The 16,928-nt window shown below is 43.7% G+C and overlaps 1 protein-coding gene across 1 annotated transcript in view; it reads right to left on the bottom strand.

Moving 5' to 3' along the window:
• Window positions 1-6,341, bottom strand: part of ptn (pleiotrophin) — a 44,456-nt gene extending 38,115 nt beyond the window's left edge. The window contains exon 1 of the mRNA XM_047575551.1: window positions 6,184-6,341. The gene's annotated coding sequence lies outside the window, so the exon portion shown is untranslated. The remainder of the gene's footprint in view (window positions 1-6,183) is intronic.
• Between the last annotated feature and the right edge of the window lie 10,587 nt (window positions 6,342-16,928).

Below are 16,928 nucleotides of genomic sequence, written 5' to 3'. Positions count from 1 at the left end.
CAATGACTCCGAGGCTGAAGAGGGCGTAAGTCTGAAACGCTCCAAGGACTAAACGATACGGATTCACGCCGTGTTTTTGTCTCCTTCTCCCAGGATGCCGCCGTGTACTGCACTGTCATCGTCGTGTTTTGAACAGCATGCGGACTGTTTCTCCACTAACCCCGCTAACATCTCTAAACTCCTGCCGGGACGGAGGGCAAGGTCGCAGCCGCGGCCTGGTGTTTATGGTCGGATGGAATGTGAACTCCGGGTGAGAAAAAAGGGGGGAAGTTATAATGAGGCATCCCCCCCTTCTGCCGGTTGTTTGTTTGGACAGACCGGCTGTCTCACAGCACAAGTCACGGATGGAATACTAATGGATATGACTAATGATTCTCTTTCTTGATTCCCTCCCACTTGACTCTTCTCTCACTCCTTTTGCCTCCATGTGTTTGAAACTTTTAAATTGCGTAACTGAGCACATGTGACACACATTTTACTTGGGGCAAGTGAAAACACCTCCACCCTTTCTGATCACGGTTTCTAATCACTTATTAGTGGGTGGATATGAAGACATAATTTGCGATTGTAACCTAGAGAGTGGGCCCATCTAATCCTCTCCCCCAGTACGTCATCGGCGTTTAGCTTTTCGAATCGTACTTCTTTCGTAATTCGCAGCCCTGCGGGAGGAATCAGAAGACATCCCATAGCTGCAGAAATGCTCCACTGGGCCTCTGATTAAAACCTGCTGAGATTTAACCAAGGATTAGACGCCCCCTTTGGCATGAGGAGGCTGTGTAAACTGTTTAAAATTATTTTGGTATTAAATATGGAAGATTTACCCCTTCGAGTAGCCTAGTAACCACAGCTAGGGCCTGATGGGGGGAAACATTCTGCAAGAGGAGCGTTTTTTTCCTCAATTCTGCTGACGAGAATCTGTCTCTTCATGCAACCGCCAAGCCCAAAACCACGATTGATAAACAATGCAAACGGTTCTGATCAGAGACTTTTCTCACCCCCGTGCAAATTTGGCCATTAGCAATCCAATTAGCGGCGGGGCAGGAATGGAGACGCTAAGTGGCGGGCCGTGCGCCGCCATGCTCGCGATCAATTTAGCTTTCCATTCGACACCAGTGGCCACATCACAACAAATCCCTGCAACTCTGAATACTTTTTTTCTTTTTTCAACAGTTTCTTCCTTTTACCTTTCAGCAAAAATCAAATTCACTCCACAGAAATGATTATAATATCACTAAGAACTCTATTGGCCAGGTCGGATCCATTCCAGCCCTAAGTAAAATTAGATTGCATTGATTGAGACAATAGATTACAGCCATCGTTCCGGCTGTGTATTGGCTGCATGTTATTTAATAGTCTAGCACGTTTCACTCCTCAACCATTTAGCAAGGCTCTGCATTGGAGAAAAGTCCTTCAGAGTCGATACTGAGACATGGTTTTATTTCTGCTGCGCATCCTATTAAAGAAAGAAAGAAAAAAGAAGGCGACAGATTCACAGGGAAAATGACCAGATGTTCATTATCTAAAAACGACAAATTTCTAGAAGTAGCTGTCACCGGATTCATGCTAATGCTAATCCCCAGATGCCTTCCGTTTTGCTCTTGTTTGTGCTAAAGTAGCTCTGTTTATGCGTCTATCCACTTCGCCCGTCCGAGTTTTCGAGCTTTTTTTTTTTTCTGCGTGATGAGAGAGACAAGATCATCCCTCAGTTCATTAGAGGAATACAAACACTACCCATTCCCCTGAGCTTCACACTCTGAAGCCGGCGCATCACACACACACACACAAACGAAGGCTAGGGGGAAGAACTCTCAGGACCAGTATTCCCCGAATTATAAGTCTCCATCTTCTGAAGGGACTGTTCAAACGGTGCACATTTCCCAGGTTTTAGCTTAAATATTATGTTTTAATTCATATTTCATATGTTAAAAAGAGATCAAATGACGATTATGCGAGAGAGGTCACGCGTTTACTAAATTTTTTCTTAACCCTACACAGTTTTCATGCATCTTTCCGAGCTCATTTCTTGGATTTTTACACCCTCATTGCTCTTATTCGGCTTATTTTCAGGACTAACTAAGAACTGTTTTCAATCGCACACTACCTGACTGGCACCGTCTAACGCTTTGCAACCAAAAGAGTCGGATATTTCCCTCCGGAGCGAAGATTGGACTCCGTCAGGTAAACAAAAAACACGACTCGAAATGAATACCAGTCGCGCTCGGTGAATGCTTGATAAGCCGTCGGTTTGCCGTATCAACTTTATGCCGTGATTACGTGTAAACGGTGTGTTTACAGCTTGTTGCACAAGCCTCCAGTCGGCTAATTGATGCGGGTTCGGATTGCATCTCCTCTCTCTCTCTCGGCTTCCCCAGGAGCAATTAATTTTCATCCGTTTTTGTGCAAAATCAGCCAAGGATCTGTGCGGCGCACGGCGACTGCAAATTTCGTGTTTGCCGAAGTCTGCTTCATCGCCGCCATTAATGGAGAGCGAGCATAACTAGGTCTGAAAACTCTGCACAAGAACAATGTGAATTAGATGAGGGAAAGGGAAAGAAAAGTGCAGCGTGACGGGTGTCTGGAACGGCAGACAGGATAATTGAACGAAGGGTTTGTTGGAAATGGGTGGAAAATTGAAGAACGCTCGTTTAAATTTTAATGTGCAACAGATCGGCATCCAATTAAGTGTTGCATTGCTTTTTCAGCAGGTGCAGAACTTGTGAATGCATCCACGTGACCTTTGGCCTCGTGGCAGGTCTGGGGAGGGTTTGCCCCTGGTCGTGCGTGTTGAGTGTGTGTGGGTGGCTCTGTGTCTGAGTGGGACACTAATGAGGCGGCTGATTACAGTGGAAAGCCTCAGGTTATCATTAGCTCTGCGAGGATCAAACGCCAGATCAAGCCAACAGCAGGGCGCAGAGAGAGACGCCGGCCACAGCTAGATATTTGATTTTCCACTGGAAAAGCGGAAAAGTCTGTGCAGTTTTTAAAGGAAGGAAATGAATTAACACCTTTTTATGGCTAAAAAGCAACATGTGCGCAGAAATTTGACCAAAAGGCCAATGAGGGATTCACAGTGTGCCTCAATACTCACAAACTTCCTCCACAAACGGCGTTGGCAGCCCTTTCAGTGGGCTCCCTCGGACAATGAGGACCAACACCACGCAAGCTCAGGCTGCTTTGATTTTCTCACCGTAAAGAGATAGCCCCACGCCAGACGTCTGCGTTTCCGCACGTGACTATTAACCCAGCAGCCTCCAGGGCCGGTTCACCCCCCGCGGCCGCCGTTCATCGTCACGGCTTAATGAAACAGTGGGAGAGGTTTTCATGACGTGCTGGGGGAACGTGAAGAGCGAAGAGTTTTCTGTCTCCTGAAGGGACTGTGGTGAAAGCAGAAACCCTAGAAATCAGTGCAAGGAACAAGAACAATAAACTGGAACTGGAGGCGTTGAAGATGGTAAGAATCCCTCAAACATGATAGAGGGTTGGAAATGTTGAAGATTTTCCTCCAATTGTATATTTTATAAATGTATATTGATAATTTGCACTAGGCGGAATTTAGTTTAGAACAGTTGAGGGTCTCTACTTGATCAGTTTCCTGATCCTTAGCCTGAAAAAGGGGTTGAAGACCCCTGTGTTAGCATATTATTTTTTGTACATATTTTTTCTATTCCTGTACTTCTACTGTACCAAAGGCGGACCTTGGGCCACCTTAATTTTGTTGTACCTGTACAATAACATTCTATTCTATTCTATTAGGACAGGCTACTCTTGCATTATGGGAACTGTAGGATCTGGTTTTCCTGTTTTGGAGCTGGACGCATCTACAAAACCACAAAGGCCCGTTCATGGTTCTCTGTTGGCGTCCGTTCATGTGCCGCTCTGTCTTGGAAAAAGTGAAGGCTTGTGGTATTATTTAGCCAGTGCGGAGGCCGGGGAGTCACACAACACGCCAACAGCAGGTCGTACCTCTGCGCTGAGGCTCTGCGTCAGTCGGATTTTTACTGGTTCAAAGGTTGGCCCGAACCAGAAAAGGGAATGACGAGCAGTGGATTCAACCAGGAGAGGTGCATAAAATAAAATAAAGAAATAATGACAATCAACAGGGAGCAAACATGCTCTCTATGTGGGGTTCTAGTTGATATGCATTTGGTACGAACAGCACCAACGCAGTATCATGCTGCATGATATCTTTTTCTGAGTTTGTGCGAGGACGTGCACACATAAACCTGCAGCGACTGTTTCTCCTGGTTCCTCTTTGAACCCTTTTTCCCACAGAACTATAAAAATAAAAGTTGCAAGACCCGTGAATTATCCTTTAACCTTTCCCAGCTCCGCTTGACTGCAGCTCCTCGCCGCCGCGCCACCGTCTAAAACGGGACGCTCGCAGGACGGGTTCCTTGACAGGCCTCTCTCCTGGCTCCCCCTTCCCCACCTCCTTTCTTCTATCCCTTTCTTTTATTATTTCCTCCCTTTCTGCGGAGGCCCTCTGGACCCCATCAAGGCTCATTCTGTTCATCCCCACATGTGAGGGGTCAGCGCGCACCCCACAAAAATAAACCAGCCACTCAATGTGAGAATCTTTGTGTATGTCCTCAGCCCCCCTACCCTCTCTCTCTCTCTCTCTGTCTCTGTCTCTCACTTACTTGTGCCCTATAGACGAGAATTGGCTCCATTCACGGCACTTTCCTCCCCCCCGGAGCGGACTTCTCGGAGTGGACAATTCTATGCCTTATTGCTCCGGCTCCTCCACGGGGAGCAGCCTCGTCAAAGCATTTGCGAGGACGCACACACACACACACACACAAGCACACAGGGAAATGAACTGGCTTTGTGTTTAACACATTGACATATAGGCAAGATCACGTGGTGAGGTTTGCGGGGCAAGCATTTAACAAGAGAAAAGGGCAGAATGTGTAAAACGTTGAAAGGGAAATGCCAGGACCTGTTTAGGAGCAAAGGGGTTTTATGAGTCTGCCCCTGCTGGATATCCTCCAGCCTAATCCACATTGTGTCCTGACTTCCTACGGACCAAAGCAGGGGCTCTCAAGCTCATCTCCACTTCATGTTTAATCTCCCCCTGCTCTTTCATTAGGACCACACCATGTGTTGATTCTAAAGAAATGAAGCGGACACCTCATTTTGAGTGAGAATGAACCGTGGAGAGCTTTTGTCCGGGAGCAGGAATGCCCATAAGACAGAGAGGAACAGTGTTTGGTCTGACTTGGGTTGCTATACCAGGGCTGGAGAAAGCCATGGCAACGCAAACCAGAAGGTCTGCTGGATCACATAGCGCTGATACAATACAGCAGCTCCGGGTTTGTCATTCCAGTCAGGCCTGACCCAAATTACAACATCCTGGGAAAAAGTGGCCCACTTCAATCCGGCATACATGCACCGATCGACTTAATTGGGTTCGCACGTATTTGGCTGATAGCGATTAAAAACAAAACATACGGATGTTTGAAGTCTAATCACTGAGGAAACGGTCCCGTTAATGATTTAACAGCGCGGCCCCGTAGCCCATGGCTGCTGGATTATTGGGGACTACTTTCCAATTGTTTACCCAATATGTCTACAAGCCAATTTTTCCATCTGCCGTTATAATTCTCAGCATTTCAAGCTTTTTTTTCATAATTTTCAAATGTTTATCATCTCCTATCAACAGTCCCCGAGGCAAAATCTGCGTTAAAAAGAAAAAAAATGGGAAGAACAACAAAGAGGCGATTAGGACCATGTCGACAGAAGTGCTTCAGCAAGAAGGCGAAATATCAGTAAAACGCACAAATGGGAAAGATTGCTGTGATCACAAGATGTTTCGCAACTTTACCCAAACTTTTCTTTCTGCGGGTTTTCAAAAGTAACGCGGCCACAAATGGAGAAGGGGGGAGGATGGGGGAGGGTTGGAGGCGGGGGGTTGTTCGGGAAATCATAGAAATCCCATTCCCACTGCTAAATTACACACAAACAAATCAAAAAAAACATATAAACTGCACCGCCAGCGGCGTCAAATAGCCTTCACACCATCTGTACCGCCAAAGCACAGAATAAAGTTCAGCTCTAAACTTTTTTCTTCTTCTTCTTCTTCCTCTTCTTCTTCTTTTTTTTTGACTTGCCTGGCTGCTCACATCACACCTTGCCCTGCAAAAGTCTTTACACCAGAAAGCCCAGAAAAAGAAATCCACTTACTTTATTTTGGAGGTCTGGTAGTTGTATATCAGAGCTTAAAGCAATAGTTTCTCTAGGCTCTTTTCATCTGCACTTCTGCCCTGCTGCCCTGCCTCTCCAATACTATTTCTCTTTGTGGGCTGAGCATGCGATAGCTGTGCAGACTTTTTTTTTCTTTTTTTTTGTGTGTGTGTGTGTGTGTGTGTGTGTTGCACGGGGGTGAGGGGAGGGTGTTGAATGCCGGGTTTCCTGACTCGTGATCAGGAGCTCATTACCCCCAAGGTCACTCCAGGGACGCCCTTGCCTGGCACTCACCGAGACACCAGAGAGAGGATGAGAGATGGAGGATGAGAGTGTGTGTTTGTGTGTGTGTGTGTGTGTGTGTGTGTGTGTGTGTGGTGGAGGGAGGGAGGGTGGTGGGGGAGAGAAAAGCCAAAGTGCTTGGGAAATCCGCGGGGACGACGGGGAGAGAGACGTAGAGAGAGCGAGAGCTGATAGAGGGAAGAAACGGACAGATAAACATATAAACAGAGACAGCGAGACGGTGAGCGATCCCAATGCCAACGGAGAGGAGGCAAACACAACAACAACAACACACACAAAAAAACAAAAAACGTGTGAGCCCTGGCACAGAGCGAGCGGGCTGGGAACAAGAGCCCAGTCAAACCCCTGCAGTTACATAAAATATCGTGTTGATCCATGGAAAAGTGAGTCCAAAGCAATCAATACAACATCGACAAACAGCACAGCCCTGGATTTGTTTTCCAGCTTTTCATGTGGACCCTCACGGCAACAAATCATATTTCCAACGTCATGTCCATAAACTCTGATTGTCGTTCGTATCGTTTTTAGGCGCTTGACTTGTTTCTGTTTGCTGGGTTCGTTCCCGCCTGTATTTCAAAGATTATTTTGTTTCGATTAAATGCGGTCACTTTTAAAAGTTTAAATCATTTGAGTCCAGAAGACAAATACATGAATGTATTAGGGGTGGATTCAGATTAGTTTTTTTACAAATACTTACAAATACGGTTTTAAACGTCCTGTCAAAAAGCTGCCTGTCCTCATGTGACCGCAGGGAACATTCGTGCATCGGCCCGGATTGACTGACGTCAGGGAGAAAAGTCTCGACTCAAATGAGTAATGGAAAACGTGACAACAAACACGACTTAACTCAATCACTAGTGTTGTCCAATAGATTTTTTTCTTTTTTTCACATTAACTGGGTTATGGAGGCAGCAAATAACATTTGGGAAGCAGAGTTTGACCGGGACATTATTCCGTTACGTTACATTAGCACTGAGACGTCTGCAGAAAGGTTCTCTCGTGTTAGCATTCGTCTGTTAGCTCGCTAATTCAGACTATCGTCTACTGGTAAATGGTCTTGTTTTCATATCACGATTTTTCTTTCTATTTGTACTCACATCACTTTACAGTCACAGACACATCCACCCATTCACAACTGGAGGTTCAGTGTCTTCCCTCAAGGAGACTTCAGCATGAGGCGCATTATCTCCCACAAGCACCAAATCATCATCACAGTCATGTTCTGCCCCTTCAGGTCAGCCTGAATCACCTCTATTAGCTGCTTTTAATGCAAAACATCAAACAATATTGTATGTACACACATAATTATTATAATGGCTAATTTAAGAACACATATTTTTACACATGCATATCCTAACTTAGTTGAATTTTATTCGAATACTTTTTTCCCCTCAACAAATACAAATACTGGATGGTTTGCACACCTCTATTATGTATTCACAATGTTTAGACATCGATCACATGAGACATGTTGTTAAGCCCAGTGAGGTGATGCCGGCTGTCGCCTAAATTCCGGTTAATTGAAGACTTTTAAGATTTGATTTAACAGAAACAGGTTGTACATAAATTTACCCCAACGCAGTTGTCATCAGTGGCAGAAAGAGCTAAAATTGTAATTGTAGGACTTTGGAGTTTGAGAGCCTCAAGTGGCCATTTGCAGAACTGCAGATTTTGACAATTCGTCACTTAAGTTTTTAAACCTCGGCAGGTTTCCGTTAGGTATAAATTCGGAAACTGCTGCAGAGGCAACGACAGTGACACAGATATAGGAAATTACTTTTGAGTTCCCCAAACTCCAATTTGAAAATGCTTAATTGATGCATAACTTAATTGCTTGATTTGACAGAAGCAGATGATTTATGGAAAAAATGGGAAAATTAGCTATAGAGATCAAAGCAATACTTGCACCAGGCTGTAAACTTGTTTATTTGTGCTATAAAAGCAGACATTTTAACACTGAGGTCTACTCCACTTGAAATCCCCAAGTGGCCATTTGTGGAACTGCAGATTTTGACAATTTTTTAATTTATCTTCTAAACTTCCGCAGGTTGCCGCTAGACGTGAACTCAGAACTTGCGGCAGAGGCAACAGGAAATTACGTTTGACTTTACTATCTCTGTTGTACCTAAAACAATATAACAAATGATCCTTTTTTATAAGTAATGACATTCTTGATTAAGTGGCCTAGCACCGATTTCTTTTTGACCAATCAGCTAAGTGTTGCATCCAAAACAAAAACTTAAAAATGGCTGATGTTGACCTCAGATGACTAAACCTGAAACTCTTTTGTGCAGCCATCTGCCGGTTGACCTGTAGTCGCAGTCAATTCCTCTTCCTCTCATGTTTCTTCATTTTAGCTATGAGCTGTCATGTAATATCCTTTCAGAGGCAGCGTGGTAATACGTCGCGTCGACTGTCGGCGTGTTTGGAATGGCAGATGGCTAGAGATGACCCTACAGAGCGAGCCCGGCGCTCTGCCACAGCTGGACGAGCCTGGATTGACAGATTACAGCACCCACAATCAATAAAGTGTGCCATTAGTTCTGTCCACAAAGTCCTGTGTACAATACTGATGTCAGACCGCCTCTGTAAACTCTCTGAAGTCCACACATAGATGAATGGCCTCGTATATCACACCATAAGGCCGTCTTTCCAGGCCTGGGTTATTGATTGAAGCCCTGACACAAATTCATTCTGCACTACATTAAAATGACTCATAGTGCCCAAAAAAAAAAAAAAAAATGTCTCTTTCAGTCATAATTATTACATTACACATTTCCCTGACAGAGGCTGCTGTTAAGTCGCTGTTCAGAGTGAATCACAATGTGATGGTAACGGCCAATTTCAACTTTAATGGTATTTTCTAAGCAGCCATTAGACATGATGATAAACATCTGCCATTATTAATTCAAAGAGGAGCAAAAATTAGCATTAGCGCCTCATCTTCATTTTTTTTTTAGGGATTTATCAAGTCTAAATCAAGACGAGTCCAAGTCTCAAAAAGTAGGAAACTGAAAATCTCTGAACAAATGTCTTTAAAGTGAAACAATAGTTTTGCAGTTTTCTTTGGCACCGACACATTAAGAGCTTGTTTGCACAGTTGCCGTGTACGGAAGTCTGTTCCTGCCAATGTGATGGAAAGAATAATAATTCTGTAAGTCATTATCATCAAAAACTTTTTTAGGGTATCTCAAAAAAAATAATTAGAAACCTTCTCAAATGGTTGTTTTAGTATCAAATAATGGAAAACCATAATCAGTGTCGCCAAATATCTTTTAATATCTTAAAATACCAAGAAAAACTCCAAATGATAGCGTAATGTCTGATAATGATGAATTGTTGCTTCAAAATACAGGCAAAGTTTCTCAAAATATACTAATATCTAAAGGTAACGGATTAATATGCCAAAAATAATGAGCCAAATGTTGAACGCTTATCCCAACGAAATATAAAATATTCTGAAAATAATGGTTTTGCATGACAAAAATAACAGGAAACAGCATCAGCTGAGATTATTTGATTTATTTGTTCATATTTTGTTCATATTTGATATTATATCATATTTCTTTAGAAAGTATCACAGTGGCACTAATGGGCTTCCATAGACACGACGCTATAGACGTTCAAAAAAAGTTTTGAAGATGATTAGTTGTGTAATATGTCATGTGTGACCAGAATCATAAGCTGTTGTTTTTTTTTTAAACTACGCCTGTTTTCACAGTTCATACTCAGTGCACTTGTTTTGTGCCATTTCATGTTTGTTTTACTGCTGCGTGAACTCACTGAGCCAAAATTGGACGATTTGCTCTTGGGTCAAGTCCTCGGGGACTCTCACAGCAGTCAGGTCCACGTCAATAACAAATTTTTATATGATGCAAGTCTGACTCAAGTCCAATTCTTGGCCTTTAACTCGCACTGTGTACCTTCTTTCAGAGCTGTGTGAAAAAAAAAAAAAAAAAAGGTTGACAGAGGTGCGAGGCTCGATGCTACTAACACTCACGCTTAAAGTTCAAAAGCGCGATGAGTCGTGCGCCTTTAACACATTTGGCCACATTTAAACCTGAAAGCTTGCTTTGAAAGGTGTTAAAGAGGAGTTTTAGCGACGAGTAATGAGAAATGTTTGGTGCAGCTGAAGTCAAGACGGAAACTAGTGACGAAGGTGTTGATTTTTGGGTGAGCGGGTGAACGTGAAGGCTTCGGCGAGCAATGTTTTCAGAACCTTTCAAAAATAGAAAATGAGAGCGATCCGCGTAATTTCTCTGACCATGAAATGCGTAATTGGCTTGTTTTTGTTTTTTTTCTAAATTACCCCGCACTGTTAGGCCATTGTTCGTTCGTGCGGCTCGGCCCCCGACGAACGTGGCAGAGATAACGCCGCGTTCGGCATCATGTTGCACTGTTGGGGTTTACAGCATCACCCCACCGATGATGGTCAGTAATTAGCATGACTCATACCCTCCCGCTGATAACGCTACACGCCATTCCAACCGCTGCCGTCTCATATTCGGCTCATCAATAATACATTTCATCCATTTGCCCACCGCCTCCCCCTCCACTCCGTCAGCCGTCCCTTTAGCAGTGTGCGAGAGGTTTTATGGCGTCCGCAAGGAGCTTCTTCTCCGGTGATATCATTTCCCTCATTTGATTAAATGAGATATGACCGACGAGGGAAAATATCCCCAGCAGCTTCCTCCAAGAGTTCATTTTCTGTTGTAGGGATGGAGCAAAGGGAGCGGCGTGAAAAAAACAGTTTACACATAAAGGAGTTTGAGTGAAATGTGATCCCTCGTTATTTTCGCCGGGTTTAAACTGGCTGCTGTCATCCCGAGCCCGAGCGGAGAGCCGGGGATGGATGGAGTCGCTGTTAAGCTCCAGTAACCCTGTTTCTTGACTACATGTCCATTGGCAGCCCAATAAAGAGGACGGCGGCGGTGACTGGGGCCTGTCTGCTGCGAGAGCGTGATGAAACCGAATGAAATCAGCCTGTCGGAGTCGGCCGTGGCGTTTCTCCTCTGACTGGAGGTAGGAGCTCCATCGGCTCTGACTCTTCATCCCATCATTCCTTGACACAAACACCGCCAGGAAATGGCAAGAAAGTCATTTTTCCACACCTTTTTTAATTTGTGTCTGGAAAGGAAATGGAAGGTGGAATTTACGGCTGTGAAAATAGCCGCAGCTAAGAACATCCCCTCGAATAACTCAAACTGTTTAGATATAAGATAATCGTGCGCAGTGCGTCGCGAGCCCCAACTCATGATGACACGTTCCAGAGTCGAGATCAGATTGGTGCTTTCTGCCGCTGTAGTCCACACATTTCATTCATCACATGGAGGAGATGCTCGGGGACGAGGCATGCGGGAACAAAATGTCTCCGCGGCGCGATTCACACAACGCACCCCCGCTAGGGCTCTCGATCCTGTCACGGCCGAGACAAAACACACACACACGCACAAACATGCACTGAACATCTGTGGGGTCCGCGACCGCCATTTAAATGTGAGTCCGGCCACATATTGAATCCAGCTGTCGAGCACGCCGAATGAAACAAGTCAGGTTTATTTATGTTGCCTTTAATCACTAGTTTGTCTTAGAGGGCGCACAGAGGCCACCGTCCAAATTTAAACAAGTGAATATTACAGGGAGTTCAGGAAAAGCAAAAGAGTGAGGGGTCGAATCTCCAAGATGCACAATATACAGGAGTCTCGGTTCTGATAGAATTACAATATTGAGGCACAAACACACTGACAGGAGACGTAAATAACACTTGTGACAATGCAATGTTCTGCTGGGAAACCTTTGGACCTGGAATTCAGTCATGTGGATGTTACTTAGGCATGTAGCACCCACCTAAACCAGACCAGGCCCCCCCATCCCATAGCAATGACACCTCTTGATGGCAGAATGCAACCTGGCCTCCAAATTCACTAGATCCCAAACTGGCATCGTTAGGCCTTTTTAATTTGATGTTGTTCTATTTGTTTATTTTTGCAAAAACAAATTCAAATATAAAATAACCAGAATATGAGTGTGTATATATATATATATATGATCACTTAAAGGTAATCATAAATGTGTCCATTTCCCTTCATTTCATAGTGTCAGGTATAGTGAAACCCCTTCATTGCGTCCTTATCCAATCCATTCCACTCACTAATATTAATTTAATTCAAGTAATTAAGCAACATTTTTCAGGGCTTGAAGTTGCAACTGTTTTAGTCAAAATCATAACAACAAATAAATTCTCGGTGCATCCCCTGGGGGCTGAGCCTCCCCTGTCCTTAAAACCTAGTGACGCCCCTGCTGATCAAGTAACTGAGGCCCCTCCCCTCAGCCTATCAGACCCAATATATATGCAGACTCATATATGTTATTTGCCACGTTTAAGAACATGCAACAATTTTCCAAGGAGGCTCAATACAACACATGGACTGAACTTTGCATTCAGTCCTCGTCTCAGTTCTCCATTTTTTTTAATGTTGCAACTGATGGTTGCGGCGTTGACGTGTTCAGCCACTCAACTTGCACTCACATCTGGACCGAACTCTGTACTTCATGGTCACTAAAGCAAGTCTTGCCGTGCTGGGAAATTACCGACCTTTCTAAAAACAAGACACTGAAAAACAACTACTTCAGTTCTTGCAGGGTAGACACAGTTTAGACTTTGGAAAACGTTCCTGTATGTAGCGTCAGTTTGTTTCAATGAACCACATTTAGATGGATTTTAAGTAGACTATAGTAGACTGAAATCCAACAATGGAAGAAACTGAAGATTCAAATTAGATTTTGCATCATTTAAGTTGTTGTTAAGCTCAGTGACTGGTCAACAAAATATATCCAGCATGTTTTTTAGCTTGTCAAAACAAAGGGTGGACCATGTTTTATACTTGGGGGTAGAGTATACACAGATTTATGCAGAGTACATGTTATGTCACCAATTATAGCACCGATTTCTTTAATTTTAACTTTTTTTTTCTGCCATTCAATCAAACAAAAACCATCGTTTAGCTCGGTTTTGGTCTCCACCAACCACTCGGTTCTTACTCGGTGAAATCCTCCGCTGTGTTGCAACTTTAGCCGTTAATGTTCCCCGTTAGAAGTGAAAACTAGAAACAAAGCTGGCGACAGTAGAAATGAACAGTGCACAACACTTAGAGTGGGATTATTTACTTTGTGTGGGCCTGTCACCACAACCAAACACATACCCTCACGTGGCAGGCAACCCGCTGTTAATGTCAAACTATTGATTCGTGTGATTAGCGCATTCAAGAAAATAAAAGCCATTTAGATTGTGATTATTTTTTTTTTTTTCCCTGTGATTAGTCGAAATGCTAACCGCTCTTTTATGACGCCCTAATTGGGCACAAACACAAACACCTCAGTCAGAATCGATTCCCACCACGATCCAGTCCTTGGGAGAGCACAACCTTTATCTCCCGACAAAGTTTATGGCTTTCATCTATTCAGCATGAGGTAATGAACGGTATCCCATTATGCCCATTTAATTTCACAAGAAGCTCGGTTTCATTAATAAAGCATGGTTGAATATTAATATTCATACGCCTGTGCCCTAGCTAATAAAAGTTAAGAGATTTTTTTTTACTTTGCTTCACAAAGACCATCTCAGGCGTTCCCTGTGGGATACGATCAACACGTTTTTTCTGTTGTTGAACAGCTAAGGTAAGACTTTTTTTTTTTTTTTGTACATTTTGCTTGTAGCTGAAACAAAGTACAAAGCAAAAAGTTTACCTCCGACGCTTCCGAGGCCGCAGCTGCATTTGTTATTCAGGCCTTAATGCAGTATTTAATCTCCATTTAAAACCCATTTGATGGTAATTAGTCATCATACACGTTTAGCATCAGCGGTGTAACAGTGGAAAATCTATTGATTAGCAAGATAATCGGCCTGAAAATGAATGAATGCTGATTTATTACGCTGATACTTTTGTATGATAATGCGGGTCCCTGCTGTTGCCGCGATCCCTCGGGAAGTTAGCGGATGTCAACTTTTCTTTGCAGCTTTTCCGAGTGTCAGACTGTGGAAACTTTCACCGAAACAACGGAACTGCGATGCAGCACAATGTTCAGTTTGCCTCAGAAGTTCCTCAGCTGAAATTTTAATGCGACTCCAACCAGATAAATCAAACATGTCCTCTCCTGTACTCGTGTATAACCGTCCCCGGCCGTCCTGTTACAACGCTGCAGAACTTCATTTATAGACTGACAATTAATCTGAAAGAGCCAGAACACTCCGGCATGGCCGCCGGAGCGTGACGGCGTCGAAAACAGTCCTCGCCCGATTCGTCTCCCGGCCGACAGTCTGGTCCTGTCGCCCAGCATTTATCTGTCTCTGTACGCGCCCCCACCCCCCACCTCCTACTCAATCTCAAAAAACTCATTAATCTCTAATGACTTAATTCTGTGTTCCCAGTATGGCCCGCATATGTTCTCATTAATGGCTTTTCAATCTTATACTACAGAGCCGAAGTGAGATTATATATATATATATATATATATATATATATATATATTAAAAAAAAACAAAGACTTTTTCCTTTCAAAAAAATAAAATAATAAAAAAAAAAGAGGAAGGCCTAGATTGGAAATAGGAAACGTACGTGATCCTTCTTGTAGTTATTTGATGTCGAGCGCTGCAGATAATCAAGCAGGAGAGATCAGTGGGAGATGATGACAGAAACTGAAAATGCAGAAAGGCTTCGAGCAAGTCGAAACAAGAATTAAACAACTTACGAAAGACACTGTAAGACACAGGGCGAAGTTAGTTTATGGAGGGCAAGGGATTCTTGGATAAAGTACAATAAAATGAATAGATAAATAAATAGATAAAGATGCAAATCTGTGGGGAGGTTTTACTCACTTCGTTGGAAGTGTATTTTTACACTGCAACTGCCTTAAACATACCTACAGACATAAACACCCATAAATACATGGGATTTCACCTGAAGACTGAAAATGCTCTCTTTAAATTTGTGGGAGCAAATACAAAAAAAAAAATTACTTGCTCCATTAGCTTCACAGTGCCGTGCTGCTACTGTTTAAAGTTTCTTTAAATATGACGTTGTGTTTCTGAAGCTAGATAGGACTGCGTCGCCAGCACAGAGTGTACAGCGAATCTATTCTTTTCCTTAGCTGACACAAACTCGAAATCGATCATCTCTCTCCTCCCTCCATTGTTGTTTATATGCGTGTCGCTGTGTGATAAATGGGTTGATGTAGAGACTTTTTCCTCGTTCTGATTGAATATTTCAGGCCAACTGTTCACATGTGAGGTGATCTATTTTGATCTGATGTTCACACGTACCACTGCTTTTAATAGAAAGGCCGGTTCACAGACATGTGACGTGCAGATCTGTGGAAACATCACATGGCTGATCAAAGATGGAGGTCTATCGTCAATCAGCAATTGTGTTAGCCTTATAGTATCTGGTCTTGCTATTATAATTGAGCTCTCTAGTTGAGGAAATGTCACTCGAACGTCACTGCGCATTTACGTTGAGACAGAGAATGTCCAGTCAGCTTCAATTCACCGTTTACACAACTTTAGATCAGTTTGGCAAAAGGAATATTCTAGCTCTGTGAAACTGAATGAATTTTGATTCAGTTTGGGCCTGTTGATGTGCAGCATTTTCATTCGGTTTCTAAACTGACTGTAGTAGGAACAGCTACCAAGTCCCCTTGGGTATTTGCTCTGCAGATTAATGAACACAGCCTTGCGCTTTCTTCCACATCCCAATTGAAACTTTTAGTTGTCAAAACAACCCAGAGAACTTGTGAATAGATTGCTCATGGATGCTACACAATAGCTTCGAGGCCAATTAGCGGAAGGGGGGTGAAGCTAAAGAATGATGGCCAGGGCGAGAGAGGCGAAGAAAAACTTAAGATGACATATCATCTGCCTGCTTCTGTTAAAGTAACTAAACAAACATAGATGTGTATTTGAGCCCGAGGCGCCTCAGTGTTCCTGGCAGTCACCTTTAACAATGGGATTAATGCCAAGCCGAGCAGCTAGAGAAGGCAGGGGGAAGGGAGGAGGGGGAAGCTGCCCGGGATCTCCGCTATCACCGATGGAGCCTGGACCCTCCGGGGAGGGAGCACTTGTCTTTCTGTTTGATTTGCTCTCTGTCATCTAGTCTGTGCGCTGGGTTGGGGTTTGTTTGGCTCTTTTAATCTGCCGTCTGAGAGGAAGGCGAAAAGCTGGAGCTCCGTGACCAAACGCTGAACCTTCCTCGTCCACCTCCTCCTCAGAGGAGGAGGAGAAAGCACCACCGACCCGTAGGTCATGCGACGCAGCTGATGCTAACCTGACGTTCCCGGAGCGTCTTTCACCATGCAGACAACTCGTAAAGATTTTTTAACCAAATTTAAATAGAAGTCAACGTGTTCATAATAAAAAACACCTCAGCCTCGCTCCTGATCACGCGTTG

The sequence above is a fragment of the Mugil cephalus genome, chromosome 22 (assembly GCF_022458985.1).
Source record: "Mugil cephalus isolate CIBA_MC_2020 chromosome 22, CIBA_Mcephalus_1.1, whole genome shotgun sequence".
Classification (NCBI taxonomy): Eukaryota; Metazoa; Chordata; class Actinopteri; order Mugiliformes; family Mugilidae; genus Mugil; species Mugil cephalus.
Note: the sequence above shows the minus strand (reverse complement) of the source record. Positions and strands in the feature narration are given on the sequence as shown.